A 17,739-nucleotide genomic window follows, 5' to 3' on the forward strand; every position below is an offset into this window, starting at 1 on the left:
CTTTTTTTCTTTTTCAGCATTAAAATTCGAAAAAAAAAATCATGTTTACTTTAAAATCTCAAAATATATAAGAGTAATTAAGTGGGGTTGTGGCTCCCCAAAATTGAGGTCAAAATGGGTAAAAATTCAATTATGAACGAAAAGAGGGTGCCTACTGAATTTTAAAAAGGAAATTTTTTCAAGTCATTCATTTTACAAACTCTCTTGAATATTGAATTCTTCGATTGCACATTTATTCTGTCTTTCAAGAATCGTCACTTTTTCGTCACCCTTTTCCACAACTTTAAACCGAATTCACAAAAATGACTCAAATTCAATTCTAAAAATTTCGGATCCCCCAGCAAAAATTTCAAAACTAGTTCGAGTCTATTAGTAACAGTCTCCTCTCATAAAAGTAATTCTGAGCTGCGTACCTGTTGAGTCAAATGCCCCCGAACTCTTCAGAAAAACATCAAAAAGTACCTAATCACTAAATTTCCTTCAAAGTAAGAAAAAACTTTTTTTTTTCGTGCTATGAATTTGAATGCTCAATGCTGGACCAATGTGCAGCTTGCATCATGAACCTATTCATTAAATAAATATTACCTATCTACGTTTGGTATTTGTCCGCTAAAATACAAGAATGCTTAGTTTATTGTGAAAAAACTACCTATAATTATAGTAATATGTACTCTACACATTACGTTCAGTTTGGGATACGTATAATATGCATTATGTACATATATCACCGCAGCTTCTAGTGTAATGAAATGTAATTACAAAATGAACTTGGTATGTTTATCTAAGTGTGCGTGTGTAGGTGTCTAACGTGCGAGTGAAGTAACCGCCGGAGCGTGTTTCCCGTACATGGAAAAATGCATATATGTAAAAAAAAAAAAGCATTCGGTAAAAGGCGAATGTATTCGTATAAAATACATACGACAGGTTGAAAATTTACGTACGTTCATCAGATGTATGGTATGCTATGTGCAATATAGTAAACTTAGCGGTAAACGTACCACGATGACCGACCTCCATTCTCATTTTTTAGCTCACCACCACCTTCACCTTCGCTACAGTATTAACTCGATACCTACCCGGCGAAATTACCGGTTATAATTTATTTCTTTTATTGGAAAAGTTTTAATACTAAAAGTTCTTCTGTAGCGTTAATATGATGAAAATATTCGCCAAAGATATGAAAGTTGCTGTGGAAAATTGCGATATGCGACTTAGCGTAATATGAGAAACGCGAGATCTTATTGAAATAGTTGTCGAATTTTCCGAGAAAAATAGCCCGTATATAAAAATGTGAAGTAACGTCGGCGAAAATTTTCGGATTAGGTACTGGGTATCTTATATCCTTTTTTTTCTTCTTCGCTATCGCTTTTCATGACGTATAGAGGATATGTTGAATAGGGGAAAATTATATTAAAGGTATAGAAATACGTTTATTGCAGCAGAATCGGCCATGTTGTAGCCTATTGAGTCAATGAACCGTCTTCGTGTATTACGAGTTTAGCGTTACTTTTTATATCACGTTCAGATTTTATAAAGTAAATGAAAAATTACTTTTTTCCCCTATTCGAAAATATGTATCTCCAAGTACACAAAGTTAAGTATAATACGCACTCAGGCAGGTAGGTAAGTATCGTATATTTGTGCATTTTGTTCGAGTGCTATTCCAGAGTGGTATACATTGCGGCGGATTTCCTCATTTATTGGCTGTTTGTTACCACTTGAATTGTTTTTCCATATTTCTATAAACGTTCTGGTATACCTAATCGAATCCGTAATTTACGTCGGTACCGTAGGTCGTAGGTATTAATTGTTTTGCAAGCGGCTATTTCACGGTTACGTTGTTGGACGTTTCTGTTAAACCTTTTCAGTTTGAATGTTACATCGACGATTATTATACTCGTATCATTGTGTATATAAGTTGCACTGTATGTGATGTAAATAATTATCGGTGATTAAGCGCCAATCGGAAAACGTGGAATTTTGTTGGTTTGCTGATTAATGTACACCATTGAAGCATCATCTAGATTGTAGGTATGTGTTCTGTCGACGCCATACTTTTGCGACATTTTCGGGGTGGTTTTGATGGAGATTAATTTTTTTACATTTTTACTCCTCGTACAATGCATACTTACGCACCTTTATTTTCAAATACATTATTGGCATGAATTTTACGTGATAATACAAATTGCATTTTCATTTTCCAAAAATTGAAAATAACTACAGAGAACTGCTGGACCTATTTTTCTCAAAATCAATGCAAAGGACTAAAACATCCATTTTTTAAAAATTTCAAATTTGAAAAAAAAAAATCCTATCTTCATATGAGCTTTCTCAATCGCTCAAAGTTGAACCTCTGAATCGATTGAAACCACTTTCAAGCCAATCTAGGACGTTCATATCAAGTTCACTTTACTCCAGTAATTTCAATAATGAAATTTTATTCGAAGATGAAGGGCCGCTGGACCCACTCAGACCCACACTTGCTTACACCACTATAATATATAAAATGGACACGAAAATCGACTTCAGGACTCTGAAAAATCAAGCTATTGAATTTTTAAAAACCTTCTCATTTCTTAAAATAAATTTCATATTGGGCTAAAATCGAACCCCAAACCATTTTATGGTGGTAGGTTATATGTATGTAGAAATACGCTATCTTTCTTCTTAAAATCTCTATACGCGTAATTTATTACCCGAATTACAACATAGCACACATTACATGCAACAATTCATGTGTATTGTTTGTACTTTGTATAAAAGACTAATGCCAATAGTGTTACTTATGTAATATCACACCGGCATAATAGGGATCAGATCGAAGTGAAACAATAATCCGAGTAATCTGTCCTAGGTTGTTATTTAGATTGATGATATTAGACTGCTTGACCTGTTGATCAAGCCGAGTAAATTTCTCGCGTCGCGTTCGTTGTTTTGACAACTTGTCAAAACAATCGTTCGACGTCGGCACGATAAAAATTACTTAATCTTTTCCATTTGGCACATGACATTTGCTCGAGTGCTTCATTCTTAAAGGCTGTTTAATCAGCACTTACATCGTTAGTATAGTAGGTCTACCTATATCAAAAACTTGTGCCTACATCATCGTTCCGTTTTCGTTTCTCACCGAACCATATACCTACGTGAATTTATAAGCATTTTTTCCCGGTCAAAATATATGCAGGTCTGGGTACAACGTTCGATTGAAAATGTTCTCAAATTCTCAGATACGAAAGAAAGGAATACCGAAAGTGACAGTTGGAATTGTAAGGCGACTGAATAAAACATCAGAAAAGTTTTCGCAAATTAGAATATCTCGGGTTTCACAAAACTTCATTCGAGTCAGACACTTCAGTTGTCTTTATTACTTTCGCTTTTCAATGTTTGCACATTAATTTAAAGCGCCACTCGCCAAGGTAACAAACAAATGCTTTGCTGATGTAGAACACGAGCTGAAATACATAACTTGACATACGCCAGCTTTAAATACGCATATTTACGACGTTAAAAGGCAAATAGGAACATCAGAAATGCGAAACCTTTACAATGGAGCATTTTACATCCGTTATTTGAATAATTCAAGGGACGATAGAACAATACAATGTTTTCGATAGGTACAATGGTACATACGATATTCTCTGAATTTTCCTAGTTTTTCGAATCATTTTTTTTTTTTTCAAGTTTCTTCAACACTTTCTTGCCATTTCTCATCCGCTGTAGAATCTGTATTTCAAAACTAAGCTCAGTTGGCCATTTTTCATGAAATTTTAACGTAGAAGTCGGTATAATTAATTGTAAGTAGCGGTTCATTGCGGTTTTTAGAATTCGAGCTCAGAAATTTCAGATGTTTATGTAAGCCAATACAAGTAGTCAAGTACGTATTCATTGCCAAAATAAAAACCCCAGATTTACCACCAAACCGAATGAAATAAGTTAATTAATTCTACCATTAATTACGCCACACTCGTGTGTACTTCACTATTATGGTACAGTTTCTTTATACACGCGTATACTTCATTTTGAAACTTCTGATGTCCTTTACTCTGCAAAATCGTACCCTAATTTCACAATACTCTTTTATGAAATTTGTTTCATTAAAAAAAAAAAATCGATTCGTTGGCTTAAAAACACAGTTGTATTCCTTCAAATAGGTACATACGTGTTTAATCCTAAATCCTGATCCTCGTCATACAAACTTATTTTACTCATACGTACGGACTACGGAGTCTCATACCTACCAATCTACATAATATGAAGAGACAGCATATTCGCATAAAAGCCACAGCCAACAATATTCGGAATTTGCCGGGTCATAAACTTTAATCAAAACTCACCCAGATCAGACATCGTTTTCGGTGCATAACCGCATACGTGCTTGCTTCGTTTAAACTTTATATGTGACAATTAAAGCGAGAGAAAACTCCCCAAATAGAATTACGATTTCGAGCTAAAATTTTAATACCAGCGTATAAAACCTGCAGTTTTTCCAAACAGCGGCAACTCAACGCTATAGCAGTGCTACTCGTAGCATTATTACATTAAATGTAGTTTTGAAATGTATATGGCTGATGAAAAAAGGTTTTTCATTTTCGATATAACGTATTTTTGTCGTCATAATTACGTCATTTCGCGTCAGACACGGAGCGGTGCTGCTGTCGATTGCAGGACCATTTATACGATACAGAATATTATGCACAGCAGAGTGGGAAAATAGCTTTAAAATGCTGACGTTAATAACAGACTGATATTACTCTTCAGATATCGAGTGTGAGAACAGATTAGTCGCCATGTATCGTGTTCTCACTACCTAATATTTACATCACACACTTACATATCACGTAATTTCACTTCGAATTAGCGTATGGTATTACCAATATTCAGTATTATCATTCATGAGGACAACTCTTCACTTGGCATGAACTCATCACAAGAAAGCATACGAGCTTGGATATGGTATACAGAACGGTCCCATTCGAATGGCCACAAAAAATCGTACCTACAATCAAGTTGAGAGCTTTCCTAATTTTTTGCTTGAAATGCCTTAAAAACAAAACTGGCTGGGGAAAAATTTGCCACACTACTCAGTTGAAAATGCCAATGGATTTTCAACTGCCTAAAAACAGGGGGGGAAAAAACAAGAAAAATTGGCTGAATTCGGTGGAAACTTTTTTTTGAGTTGAAAGTCACCCAGGAAAATTTTTAGCCCCGTAGGTGCTCTAGAAGGGAGAAGTGGAAATGGGTCCTGAAGAAGGGGTATTTCCGAAAAAATAGTCTAGTCCCAAAAGATAGTATACATATTTGAGATTCTGCGTCGACCAATGCCATTTCCATCAAAATCCAAGACCATTTCCAGAATTCTACTACATATCTATAAGCGGTTGAAAATTTTAAAATCTCTCATTTCTGGGTAAATTCGTGTTTTGAAAATAGTTTTCTCTCAAATACTGCCCATGAATTTTGCCAAAACATCCAAAGAAATCATTTCAGAAACATCGTAAAAAATTTGGTAGGTAATCGGGGTATTTCAAGCCGCTCAGCACGAATTCAACGTTGATTTTTTCTTTAATGGAATTTTTAATGGTTAAAAAGCGCCATAAAACTGATAAGAAATCGTAATTTGCGCTACAATGTGTTTCTAATCCACCTACTAGAAGTCTTGTGATATTTAGAGGAGATGCGCGACCCAGTTTTTTGGCCAACAATCTACGTATATTTGAGTATATAATCGACAAGGAGGAGTACGAGGTCTTATAAGTAATTAACAATTTCGCTCGCAAGATGAACAACCACTGTGTATTAAGACGACGAAAGAGGTCGTAATCTTCTTACCATTAAGTTTAGGGTTGATAAAAGGCCAATTGCGTTACAAAGTAGTTTTCATTTTCATCTTGCAAAAGGATTACGTATCATGGTGGAATTAGTTGAGTGGAATGTTACTATTCATTTTGTACGCTTGTTTACGTTTTGTCGTGAAATATATGTAGACGTCGGAGTTAGTATATATACGTGAACGACGATGGCACGAGAAAATCATAATTCTAAATTAACCAGAGTTTAGCTCCTTTCCACATTTACGATCATTGTGGAGAGCTTTCGCTGGTGGTTTTCAGAATCTGATTCCACAGAGGCCGAATTGAAAATTCTTCGAGTGTTATACTCGTGTAAAGTATATGGGTACCTTTGAGCTACATATTTATACAAACACACGGCGTAATGAGGTATTCTTTTTGTCATCTTCGCGTTATATTAGGGAAGGGTTGTTGATTAGGTACTCGTGAATGTCGTGATACATCGAAATTGATAATTATTTGGTTATTGAATTCACGGTACCAAAATACATTAGGTAAAATTATCAAGTTTTAAGACGATTTGAATACGAACGCGATGCATCATTTCAATTTGTTCGAAAATCACCTGAGGATACGATGATTCGAGTTTCGAACGTATTTGTACGCGAATATTTCACGATAGAATAGGTATTCAACTTCGACTGGCATGCATAATACGTACGTAATATGCAATATTTTCTTCGGTTGCGGCTTTTCTTTTTGCGCGATGTCTTTTCCGGGTGTTTACTTTGTACATACAAAGGTGTAACGAGCTATCTCTTTTGAATTTTTTACAACGCGACGCCGCGCCGTTTATTTAACTATTCATACAAAAATGACAGGGTTGAAAATTAGCTCTCGTTTCTCGTTCACGGTTCGACGTTAATAACTCCATTCGTTTAAAAAGCATTTGAAAGAAAACGTTGTGTTTTTGCTTGACTTTACGCTGTATGAGAATTTAGGCTGACAAATGCTCAAAAGGCGTGTACTTTTCAGACCGTAATCAAGTTTACTAATTTGTTATCATTTTTCATACATATTCAAGTTGAGCTTTCCAGCTTTTTTTGAAATAATATTTCTAAAACAAATTCTATAGCGAAAAAAACAGTGATCATTGAACATACTTGAAGAGATGAGAAGTTTCATAGGCACTCTACATTTTTTTTCGCAATACCCTTGTTTTTGTCTGAAAATTGGTTTTTGTGGTGGAAAAATTGAAAAATATGCCAACTTTATTGTCACAATATTGATAATTGGAAAAAATCAAGGGTCTCACAAAACATTTTAACCATACTCGAAAATTCAAATTTACATTATTTCAACCAATTCGCATTTACAGGGTGACCAGAATATAGCTCCCATATTTCTTTTTGCTACTGTATCAGTGGTAACACTGCGACAGTGTCGACTGCGCGCGCAATCGATAGTGTAGGTCCGGCAAATTTGTTTTGATACGATTCCAGACACCATGGATCGCTTTATTGATAAAGAACGAGCATTTGCGTAGAAGACTGTATTTTCACGATAATAAAAGTGGGCAAAAATCAGCTTGCATCCTGGAAAATCGCGAATACGTCAGTTTACCGCTCCTTGAGGTGAAACGAAGTCCTACAAAAAAATTACACCTGACCAACATTTTTTCTGGATTGGTTTTTCATTTTTTTTTTACCAAAAATTGAAAGTTTTTGAAATGAACTTTTGAAAACTTTTGAAAAATTTGCAAACTTTGTTTCATAAAAGTCGGTCTGGAGGCGGAACAAAGCACTCTACGGAAAAATGAGATCAAGGAAAATTGTAGAGAATTAAATTTCGAATCGACATAATGCCATCAGTTTTTCTCTAGGATGCTTTGTTTCGCCTCCAGATCGATTCTTATGCAAATTTTTCGAAGTTCATTTAAGAAAATTTTAGTTTATTGTTTAAAAAAATCAAAAACTAAGCATCCTAAAACAAATTAATGACATTCTAACGATTCGAAATTTAATTCTCTACAATTTTGGTCAGGTGTAATTTTTTGTAGGGTATGCTTTGTTCGCCTCCAGGAGCGATAAACTGATGCATTCGCGATTTTCCCGGATGCAAGCTGACTTTCATAAAACTTACACTTCTAAGAAAAATGCTTGTGCTTTGTCAATAAAGTGATCCATCGTGTCTGGAATCGTATCAAAACAAATTTGCCTGTCCTACACTATCGATTGCGCGCGCAGTCGACACTGTAGCAGTGTTACCACTGATACAGTAGCAAAAAGAAATATGGGAGCTATATTCTGGTCACCCTGTATAACACATAATACTCGTATGTATGCTATGTATACCTTATACCTCAAGATCTACTTACACGTTTTGAGCCTATAATAATCTCAAATTTTGTCAATCACAAACTATACATAGCCGAAGTACACATCATTAGGAAAAACAACACCAGAAATAACTACGAAACACCTTGTTTGAGCAAAATCAACAAACATTGAAAAGAAGAGAAACAATGCTGAACGCAAACAGATCTAAATCATGACATTTCCTCAGCATCCGACCGACATTTGTTCTCGTATAATAAACGTGTCTTCACATAACTCGTTATTGGTACAAATAAACAATGTATTTCAGCCGATATACTACATTTTGGTGCGCGGAAAAGCCCCAAAGTACGAGAAAAACTCTACTCGTGTATACTATCTTACCGAACGCCAATCAATCAACGTCATACATCCCATTTCGAACGTATTGTAATGTTATCGTCAGTACATTTATTTCAATTACATTACCAACAACGAGCAGTGAAAAAGAAAGCAAGGAAGGAAAAAAACCGAAACGAAACAAAACAACGACTTATCATTCAAACAAAACCATATACTCCATCCACCAACACCACAGAGATGGATTTCGGATGAAAACATTTTAACAACTTTTCAAGCTTGCTACCATTTTCCCTACACGTATATACTTTAGCATACAATGTATACGTATACCTACGTCAAACCTATACTCATGTACACTCCACCAACTTCTATAACCGATACAAAGTTCTGATCCAGGTCCGTCTTGGAAAACGCATCCATTATTTTTGATACATATTTATTCTATAGTGTTTCTGCAGAGTATTGTTATACGTGCACAAGTACATTTGAAACAAACAATACGATAAATATTGATGGGAGTTTTCTCGAACACATAGTATGCCTAAACGATACGTTTTTTCTTTCTTTTTTTTCAAAATACATATCTACCTAACGCGATGACGAGTTTTTTAAAAGAGAAATGGAAACACGTCATACAGGTAAAGTACGTACTACGTATGTAGTCTAACAATGTAACGTATTACGTATCGATGTAATGTAAGCGTAGGATAGCTATCTATTTTCTATAGTTATCAAAACCAACTAATATTATGTATTATGTACACAAAGAACTTACATCGTGAAATTTTCATAATAAACAATAAACAAATCTCAAAATGAGAAATTGAATCTAAAAGGGTTTCCTTTTATACATAGGACATAAACGTTTTCAATATACTTTTACAAACATTCTAAAATTGTTGTTATTTGCGGTTACGTGCTCGCTGTTTTCAACTTCAGCAGATGAATCATCGATATTGATTTATATTTTTGTTGCAAAATTTAACATTGAAACGAGATTTTAAAAATGAAAGTGAATTTAAAAATCATTTTTCACCAGGAATATAATGTCTAAAAGTCGCCTCAAAATCGCAGTATTTTGGGTCACATAACATGCTCAGAAATTCTAAACAGAAAATTGTGCATTTTTCGCGTTTTTTTTTTTTTTGGATCATGAAAAACCTTCAAAGTCTAGTCACACCCCTAGCCCCAGCAAACTGACTAATAGACTGAAAACTGACATACAGAATTAAACCGTGACTTCAAAGTTTAACACTTGTGGTTTGACTTTTCAACCCTTCACTAACCCTACCGAGTATAGAAGTGAATTTTTCATGCGATTTCGTCGTCGATTGGCAATTTTTTATCACATCTTCATGCTTTCAGATCGATCAATGGAATTGAAATTTGGCATGAACATTCGAAACACCTGGGAATTTCAAATTCTTCTAAGTATACAAAATAAAGTTTTTTTAAAAATAATATCAAGTAAAAATTTTTAGTCAAGATTCCTAATCTTTTCAAAAAAACTCGTCATTTTTCATGAAATTTTCAACTTATTTGCACTTCAATTTTGACAGATGCAATTTTATGCAATTTGAAGTCAAGTTCTCAAAAGCTACATATACTTGCATGAGTGGATTGAAATTATTTTACTCCGAATTTTGTATTTTATCAAAATTTACTTTGTCAAGGATGAAAGGTAGAGATGTGGTCATAAAAATCATAAAAATGACTCACTTTCATGTTTTCATTATTTTTTTCTATTGATTCATCTTTAGTGAAAAACCTGTACTCACCTAAAACAAAGAAATAAAAGAAAGTACATCAGTCGATTGCAAATACATAATAATTTTTACATCACAACAAAATTGCTTATAATTATTACATTTTCACCTTAGCAACAGGCGATGGAGGAGTCGAGGAACAATATGGATGGTTTTTCAAACTTACAGGAAGATCATGCTGATTGGCTTGATATTATTTCTGAAAATTTGATAACTTACGAAAAATGAAAAAACAGGTGCAAAGAGATACAACGTAGATTAATATAGAGTTATTAGGAAACCACACTGTTCTGAGGTCTTTTCAGTTTCTGAACACACCTCTCAAGATAACACATCAGAATTACAGTTTTTTTTTTTTTTTTTTGGCAAAACATTTCCAACCACCAGAACTGGATTCAAAACCACTAGTTCCAATTCGAATAATTGTTCAGTCAAAAATACCATCCAAAATGAATGTACCTATTCCTGGGCTTTTAGAATCGAAGACAATTTAAATTTCGTCAACTTTCTCATTCGATCTAGAATTTTAACAAAATATTTACTTTTCAAGAAAAAAGAAACGTCGACGTTGGTAAATTAAGGACCGAGACCTTATTCATTTCAACATAGAAAAAAATACCTTTCTGAGCGTGATATTTTCCATCAAGAATTTAAAGGCAAGTGTAGCAAGCTGCTTTCTTGAGAAAATATTATTACATTTTCCAAAAAAAGAACTATTTCCCAATGTTTTTTCACCATTTTTGGGTTTAATTTTGTGGAAATTTTCGTTTTAATTTCGACGAGGTATAAGTTAGTGTGTGATATATAGGTAATCAATAATCGAAAACGATGTTTACAAAAGCGAAAAAATTCATAGCTATTAGTTTCATTTATTTTTACCGACAGACATTTTCTCGATGGCCTGGTACGAAACGCGTATACAGTTTCTTTTTTTTCTTTTTTCTTTTTTTTCACAGCAATCGGTACACGTTACGATGATTTGATATTATCGGCTGTTATTAATGATACCAAAAGCGTTGAAATTTTATATACGAACTGTTTCGAAAAAAAGTAGGTTAATAAAATGCCGATGCTCGAAAATGGTATACTCGTAGGTATACTATACCATAGTACATTGTGTACAACGATACGACGCGATGCGATCGTTTCATCGGATCAAATTATTTTTTTCTAAAAGGTAATGAGATTTTTTATTCCTAGTACATATATATACTTTTGTTTATGCGTAAGTTAACGATGGTTGTCAGATTGGCGAAAAAACTGAAGTTGATTTTATCATGTAATCGGTGGACTTTTTTTTCAAACGCTCTAGCCAACAGACCATGATTCCGAATTGTTTGAAATTTTTTCGATAAATACGTTCATATACGTATGATATGTATTTAACAGCGCAGAGGAATCAGGAATGACTTGCGGGATTACAAAATAATTCAGTATGCTCGGCTAGGTTCGCGAATTGTGTATATGTACCTTATTAAAGAGTGTTTGGTCGATTGTGATTAAAAGAGGAGCAGATTGACATAGAGAGAGCGAGAGTATAAATGAGAAGAGGGCTGACTACGCGAGGAATGAACGTTGATTATGGGCATTGTGTGAGAATTAGCGATCGTAAAATTCCCGTCGTCGTGTACATATCGATGACTGTACGAATTTCCTGTAAAGTTGAACCCGATCATTTGGACATCCTGAAGTAAGCGATGATACGATAATCTCGCTGATTCTTTTTCTTATACTTATTTCTTTTTTGACGAGTAAGCATTTCTAAAAAAAAAAGAGTTCCAAGTACATACATAAGCCGAATGTTGTGTTAACGATTCAACGATGAAAATGAAATTTCGAATTCATAGGAATTTGCGATCTCGACGACATAAATAGATTACATTTTAAAATCAGCAATCAGCGAGCTTGTTTATCAAAATATGACCTTTCGATGTTTCCGCTGCGACCGTGCGTAATTCATGTGAAAAAATAAAATGATTCAACCATCATCATTCTTTGACAATGCTGGAACTTTGTCGACAAATATTACGTCGAGAAAAATACTAATGTACTCAAAATTGATTTTGACGAAAGGTTTTATTTACAATGAAAGTTTCGTATCTCATTTCGTGCTTGATACAACTTCTCTATCATATTTAATGTAAACGAATTATTATACCCAACATACTCAGTACATTATTACGTAACTAGACCTACACTGCAATTTGAAACTCCACCGAGTATTTTATCAGGTCTCCAGTGTTCATGTGGTAAAAAACAAAGATACTTCTAAATTTATAAGCCACGTGGCGTAAGATATGCATCGCAAATTCATCTCCGCAGCAAGATTGACGATTTCTCATTCATTCGAAATAAATAAAAGTAAATTTGTTCGATATACTCGAGACTTGTCCCTGTTGTTTATGAGATTTTCTCTCGAAAAACTGCCAAATTCACGTTTCTCGCAATACTGTATACAAAATGCTACACGATATAAACTTTTGACAAACGTTATTCGATTTCACTTTTAGATTCATTTGGCGGAAGTTTAGGATTCTTTTTCCTATTTCATCAAATGAAAAGGCGACAAATAAAAATAAAAAGGAAAAGTTTCTAAAATTATATCGACTCTTCATTGAAATGGTGTTTTTTTTATTTCACTTCATGTGGTTCTGAAAGTTTTTTTGTATTCAATTTCTTCCAGATTACAATATCTAACATGTTATTTGAAAATTTTTAGCGCTGCTATAAAAATTATGCCGAGTAGGTAGGTAGCCTATAGGTAAACACGTATAGCGGCCTACTGAAGCAGCTAAGTTTGACAGACCGAGGAGAGTGACAGGTGAGATTTAGATTTTTCGTTCAAAAAGAGGGGCGAGGAGATCGAAAAATAAAATTAAAAACAGAAGATCGTGAAATAAAAAACAAAAATGATTTTTCGAAAAAAATTAAAAGGAGTAAATATAAAATAATTTTTATATTGTAAAAATGCAAGGAAAATAATAAAGACCAAGCTGAAAAAAATAATGTGAAATTACACGAAATGCCAAATTTTTGTCATAAAAGATCGAAAAAGTTCTGCTCAAACACATTTTTGAAAGTGGAGCTGAATTCCTCCTTCAAGTGCAACTTTTAAATTAAAATAATTATGAGGCTTACTGCACTCTGAAATAAAAAACTTTCTCTTTTCGTGGTTTTGAAATTCTAATTTTAATAAATCTTCAATTTCCGATTTTTCTCCAACAATTTTAGCAGTTCTTGAAGTTTATACATCAAAATTTTTGTATGCCTTTTTTTCAATTTTCCACTCTCTTTTCATTCATGTAAGTACAATACATATTTTGAATCAAAATAAGTAACTAATTTGATATTGATTCTTGAAGTACATTATATTGTTTAAAATGCAGTTCTTACTTATTCAAAGATCAGCATCTTAGATCTTTCTTTTCAGCCATTTTTTCAGTTCATAAATCTTGTGAAAAAAAAGAAGCAAAAAAAATTTTTGCGATGTGATTTCTTTTGAATTCTTGTGAAATTCGAAAGACATTCCCGACATTCCCTTTCTTTTTGTTACGTTTTCGCGGCACACCACAAGCGGCCTGTTTTTTTTTTCTCGTTTCATTATTATACGCCAACTTTATACAAGAACTTGCAATTATGCTACCTAGGAAAAAAACCTCGTCGAACTGTTGACATCTATTATTTATGACATTTTCAATCATCGAAAAATTGGTCGAGAAAATCACGAGTATACTAAGTAGGTGCCTCGAACTACGTAGGTAGGTATATATTCGAATGAAAAAGAAAAGAAAGGTTAAAAATAAAATCCATCGATTTACAAAGGTATAATTCAAAAAGCACTTGGACTAATTTTGCTTTTTCATTCGATACTCGGCAATACCGGTTATAATTAATTACCTAACTTCATAAGGTTGCGAGCTTTTAATTTGGTCGCGTCGTCGAGACCGGTGTAGATGTTTAATTAAACGAACACCTCTGACTCGGTGGTGAAGTTTTCACCTTGATGGAAAGCTAATTAAAAATGAAAGAATTTCGCTGTAGAATTTTTGTACGTTAATAAATCACGTTTTCGCGTTATACATACGAATCAATTCTGCCATCTCGTCGAGCTCGTTATATTCTTCAAAAAAAAAAGGGTGACTGGAAGAGACAGAAAATGACAGAATGGAAATTTTAAGCAGGTACATAGAATTGCGGTTGCTTGTGCATGTATATGTATAATGGTATAATACATATTACATATGTATAAGAAATATTGTACACGCATTGTACAGTGAAATTAATATTTTATACCGTTATTGGGGTTGACTTTGAATTTTTTTTCCGTTTTTGTTCATTTGTGAGTGGAAAAACTGATTTAAAAAAAAATTATTCAGCCATTTTGTAAGCTTGATGATTAAGTCATCGGCTCATCGCCCAAGACGGATCTAGACGACCAAAAGAGGATAAGCTTCCATATTTTTATCGCAATCGTAGAAATTATTTCGGCGTGCAGAACTCTTTCTCCTAAAAAAAAAGCTGAATTACGAATTACGAAGTGTCAACATTCCTGCACTCAGCTCATTAAATTCAAGAATCGTGATAAATTTTGCGAAAAAAAAATACCAGTACAAAAGGTGGATTTTAACACTAGAAAGAAAGAATGTTAGGTATTGTTTATAAATGCTCAAAATTACGACCGAATGCGAGTTCAACATTTCTTTCGGTGCAATATACTCCAATTAAAATTTCACAACCTGCTCCGAGATCACTGTACAGTGCAGAGTGCAGGAAATAGTGAAGGAAGGAATTGATACCAAGGTTACACTTCCGTTATTTGGTAGGTTTATTTGCCTTTTCGAGTTTTCGTGCGTACATTTTACACAGACCTACTCATTTCTTTGGCAATAGCCAAACAAAGCTCTTAATTTTCCATCCCATTGGCTATTAAATGCGTATGAAGTCATAAAGGTACGTTAATACCCGAGCTAAGTAGAATATGAAATAAGCGCATATCCCGAGTTATTGTTTTAAAAATGGGTTTGAAAACGCTTTCATTTGCAGTTTATCTATACGAGCTTTATTGCTGCTACATACGCACGTGCATCGTACATTCATTTGATTTGACAAATAAAACTACGATTTTTACGATATCGTCAGCGTTAAAAAATATTTAGTAAGTAAGTATTTTGGTTAAAGCTCGACGCGAGATTATCTTATCGGAGAAAGTTTAGTGGAAAGTTCGCTCGGTATTTTAAAAATACAAAACGAAAGAATTTCGTAGAAAAACGGAACGAATTATTTTTATTAAGGAAAAAGTCAACTTTGAATTTTAGACGAAATTAGGAAATTGAACGTTTAGTTGTAGAATCTTTGTTTATACAGGGTATTCCATTAAAAGTTCGTCACAGTTCAAATTTTGCAATTTGAATAGAAATGTGTGCTGTACGAGTATGCTGCTTACTTCGAAATTCGAAGGACGAAAATTTAAATACGCACATTAAAACTTTTCGGAAAAATATAAGTTTATGACAAAATTGCCTATCTATTAAATTGAAGAGGCCATAGAGTATACAGATACACAAAGGCACTCCTAAAAAGTTGCAAAAAATTTCAAAGTACAGCATTTTTCAAGAGGTTGCATAGTACAGTTTTGCAACTAACAATAAAGTTTACCATATAATACATCTTTAGCCAATGTTTTACATTGAAGTGGCTAACTTGGCTAACGTAATCAATGACCTGTAAGGGGAAAATTTTCTGCTAAAGCTACATTCAATATCAATTTTTTTCACATGTACTTTTCATCTTCCAACGCTTAATGAAATTTGTCAATTTTTGAGCCAAGTAGGAAAAAATACATTGAACATAACCTCATAGTAAAAATGAAGCTATCGATGCCCTCTCATCTCAAAGAAATTGACGGTCTAAAAGTGAGCAGGTATCACAGTTCACAGCTTTAAACAAATCTTTAAATAAATTACGTTCAATAATGTATCACGAAACAACAATTATTATTTTTATTTGAAAATCCGTATTTGAAAATGCCCTCAATATATTTTTCAATGAAAAAAAAAACACTTGTTTCTGAAAGGAAATTTCAAACTTTTAAATTCATTTCATTTGCAGCTTTGGCGCATGATTCGATGCTCCTTAATATAGTGTTCCTGGTGGGGAGGGGGATCATGTGTGAACGACTTTTCATTTTTCATTCCTTCAATTTTGAAGGCTGCAAATTACACGACGGAATTTACAGAAAATTACTAAGAAGAAATATGATGTAATTCAAACCCCTCTTCACTTCGTTCGCAACAAAATCACTTCGAGAAAAAAATACAGAACTACAGATATTGTTCTGTATCAGGAGAACACACCGAGTAAGATGAAATTTTTCTGAAAACTCGGTGACCTCATAATTATTATTATACCCATACTCATTATGATAATCAGAAATACGTTGGAATCACACTTGAAGACATCGAGCGTTTCGATTCATAGAGCTACATTTCGACCAATATAAATCTCACAAGTTTATCAGCTTTTTCCTAATCTTATTTTTTCCCCTCAAATTTTTTCAATCTGTACAAAGTTTCAAATTCGAAAACGTTAGACTTATGCAATGTTCCTCCTTGTCTATTGTAAAATCTCATTTCAAATTAGCATTAAACAACTTCGAAGACATGTTAGAGAAGAACGAATCAAATTTACCTCAAAATTGTATCAGTGAAACACATTTAACCAATAAAGGAATCGTTTGCCTTCGTTATTTCGCATCAGAACACCCCTTTAACTACAGAATCCCGCAAAAAAAAAATTGTTGGAAATTAGTTTAAATAAAAAACATATTATTCCTAAGCCACTTCAGAAAATTCCAAAATCAAATTCAAGCCTATCGAATACTCAGGCGTCTCCTACAGAAATTCAAAAAAACGAAAAGGACGAATTTTCATAGCTTGAGAATAGTTTGAAAATGTGAAAAATGGGTTAGAAATATTATTTGTTTCATCCTAGCCCAGATCATTTTTCGCGATTTCAAACTATTCTAGAGCTTTCAACCAGTTCGATTTCTCTTGAATTTCTCAAGATGCTCTACCTTGGATAGCTGGAAATTTGGTTTGGAGGTTTGCGTTGCTGACATTATCATTTCTATGCATCAAGAGTTTATTCAAATTTCAAGAGACTAACATGAGTCGAGGGATTCTCCAGTAAGTAAATAGTGTAGTATTTTCTAAGCTGAAATAACAAGATTTCAACTAATTTTTAAAAAGCTACAAAACAGTAAACATGGTTGACAAATAACCCTTCACTTCTGTTCACAAAAGAACACTAAACACTCAAAAAAATACCCTTTTTCAACTTGATCGTAATAATTTTACACTTATTATTAGTACATTCGCATACGATAGGCAACTTCATTCTACTCGTATTATAAGCAGCACACTTCATTATTTTCCCCTGCACCACACTGAACATCATATACGCGATTTTCCCACAGCATCACCGACATTGAAGACAAAAAAGGGTTAC

At 33.7% G+C, this 17,739-nt stretch overlaps 1 protein-coding gene across 1 annotated transcript in view; it reads right to left on the reverse strand.

Annotated features, from left to right (window-relative positions):
• scrib (scribble) overlaps positions 1-17,739 on the reverse strand; it is a 105,511-nt gene that overhangs the window by 58,066 nt on the left and 29,706 nt on the right. The window lies entirely within an intron of this gene.

This window comes from Planococcus citri, chromosome 3, assembly GCF_950023065.1.
Source record: "Planococcus citri chromosome 3, ihPlaCitr1.1, whole genome shotgun sequence".
Lineage (NCBI taxonomy): Eukaryota > Metazoa > Arthropoda > Insecta > Hemiptera > Pseudococcidae > Planococcus > Planococcus citri.